Raw genomic sequence first — 2,498 nt, forward strand, 5'->3', positions numbered from 1 at the left:
ATAGTGCAACTTATGTGCATATATGCTGAATGAAACTTTAAAAAGAAACATTTTCTTTATCACCAGGGTTTTAAAAGAGTTGAGTGCTAAAGGATTTATGAGACAACATAACATATCGGACAAATTTCAAAAATGAATTCTCCACCCAGGGATTACTGAATTCCGATACATTTCTACGTATGAAACTTTTTAAGTTAAAATAATACGTTAGTGCTTAGTTTATCTAGCTGATATAAATTGACAGATAATAATGGCATTTTGACATTTGGCATAAATGACGTATTTTTACAGTTTATATTTCTAAGACTGCGTTTACATTAGGTTAATATTTAAAATGACGCATTTTGACGTTTCGTTATTTTATCTTTTCCACATTTAAATTTTGTTTAAAGATCATAAGAAGTCACGAGACGTCATTTCAGTCTCCTCTATTTTGATATGGATTTGGACTTGTTTGATTTTTTGTTGTTGTATAGGACCAATCGTTGCTTGTTTGTCCATATGTGTCAAATCCCAAGAGTAAAGTATCCTAAAAACTGTTTTTTTATTTCTTTATATGCATTACTTCTTATTATTTTTTTCGTATTATTTAATTAGCTGTAATGAACTTAGACATAAGTTCAAAAGTGGCCAATTCACAAAAAAATTTCTTGAGATGATTTGATCATCAAACTTTTGACATTAAAAAATTATTGCACGCTGTAATCAGCTGACATTCATTGTTTTACTTAAAAGGAGACAGAAAATGGAGGCAGACATTTCTAAACTCTTTAAACATGAAATATAAGATTATGAAATGATGCCTCGAAGGATTCGAAATCAAAAACAACCTTAGGGTATAAAAAATCGGAAGATCCAGACGACATAAGGGACTTGAAAATTAAGGCAAGTTTTTAGCATGTGATTGGCCAGTTGTCAAAAAATTGCCATTCACTGAAGGACAGTTTTTTGGAAATCTTGTTTATACAAACCTCCATAACTATCATTTCCACTTGTGTCAAAATGGAATAAGTAATATTTCTTTTAAATACAAAATATAAGTAGTGATGAAGTTGTAGCTTGCCTGAGGATTGTTTTTTAGACAATTGTATTACGATAATTAACTAAAGTTAGAGGTTAGTGAAGTAAAGTTCCGATTTTTAAGTTTATGAGACTTGAAAAACAAACTTGTGCCCTTGATCAAAATTTGAGTTCAAAGAATGCAGTTGTCTGAACCTTCCCAATGTCAACTTTTTGCTTTAAGATATGACTAAATGTGTATGTATATACTAATCTGACAGCAATTCTAGTTCAAAATCAGATATTTTCTGAGTTTTGTGATTTAGAATTACAGATAATAGTAATAAAATTTAAGCCATGTACCTATGTAATAATTAAAACGCCAATAAGTTTCTTTTAAGCAAAAATTTTGACATTTCAAATGACAGCCATTAATTTCACAACGGTTGCATTCATAAGCTAGTGACTACGTAGTCAAAATTCAACTAGCTTTGTAAATGCAAAATTGTTAAACAAAGCTAGTCAACCCGGAACTGTCATATTAATGACAAATGCACATATACAAAACAAGAAACATCATAACAAATTTATTTCATTTCGAATTCTTGAGTCTTTACCGAGCAGCTGACTGGTAAACGTCAAAATCAGTGTGTACTTAGCTGAAAATTTTACACTATGTCGGAAGAGAAATTTCAACTCATTTTGAAGTTGCATTTAAACTTAAATATGTATGTAGCCACTAGCTTAGTGAATTCTCCCAACACTTTATTCGTTGTAAGTTTGAATTAAATATTTTTCGAGACGTACCTGTGTGAAGCAATGAAATTCGAATCGGATTGTAGATAAAATTATGTCTTGTCTTTGAAATAAACATGTCTCCGGCAGCCGTGATCGTCTAGTGGTTAGGACCCCACGTTGTGGCCGTGGTAACCCAGGTTCGAATCCTGGTCACGGCAATGTCTCACACATTGTCACGGAAGGAGATTCTTTTTTAACTAAATACAATTATTATGAATATTTTTGTTATATAGATTGTATATATACATTCCCATTAAAGTTATGCAAGTCTTCTTCTTTATAAGATAGATATTGATTTATAATTGATTCGCGTTTAAATAAAGAAATACCTATAAACCTGAGATTTGGTTTTAATTTTTCTGAAAAAAAGTTTTCACAAAAGATTATAAAGTGAAATGCCTTCCCAATGTCAAAAATGACAAATTGAATACGAATTGAGTAGGTATCAATTTTACACGCACAGTTCAAGTTGTCCAATTGCACCCCACGCACATGTTGTTTTTATGTCCCATACCTACTACTTGCGAAAAAATCAAAAATGTATGTACCTAGTTAATACAAGAGCGATTGTTTTTATTTCAATTGAAACAAAAAGTAGGTATCTAGTTGTATAATGTGACTTTCTGTACCTACCTATTTAAGACAAAATGGACCAAGTGGAAGTGTACCACAATCTTATCCGTATGCATATAATAACGTAA

General features: G+C 31.0%; 1 non-coding gene across 1 annotated transcript; it reads left to right on the top strand.

The window, feature by feature from the left end:
* The first annotated feature begins 1,883 nt into the window (after positions 1-1,883).
* Positions 1,884-1,955, top strand: Trnah-gug (transfer RNA histidin (anticodon GUG)). Its single transcript has one exon. It is a non-coding gene; the product is annotated as a tRNA-His (tRNA).
* Positions 1,956-2,498: the final 543 nt, after the last annotated feature.

The sequence above is a fragment of the Eupeodes corollae genome, chromosome 3, assembly GCF_945859685.1.
Source record: "Eupeodes corollae chromosome 3, idEupCoro1.1, whole genome shotgun sequence".
Taxonomy (NCBI): Eukaryota; Metazoa; Arthropoda; class Insecta; order Diptera; family Syrphidae; genus Eupeodes; species Eupeodes corollae.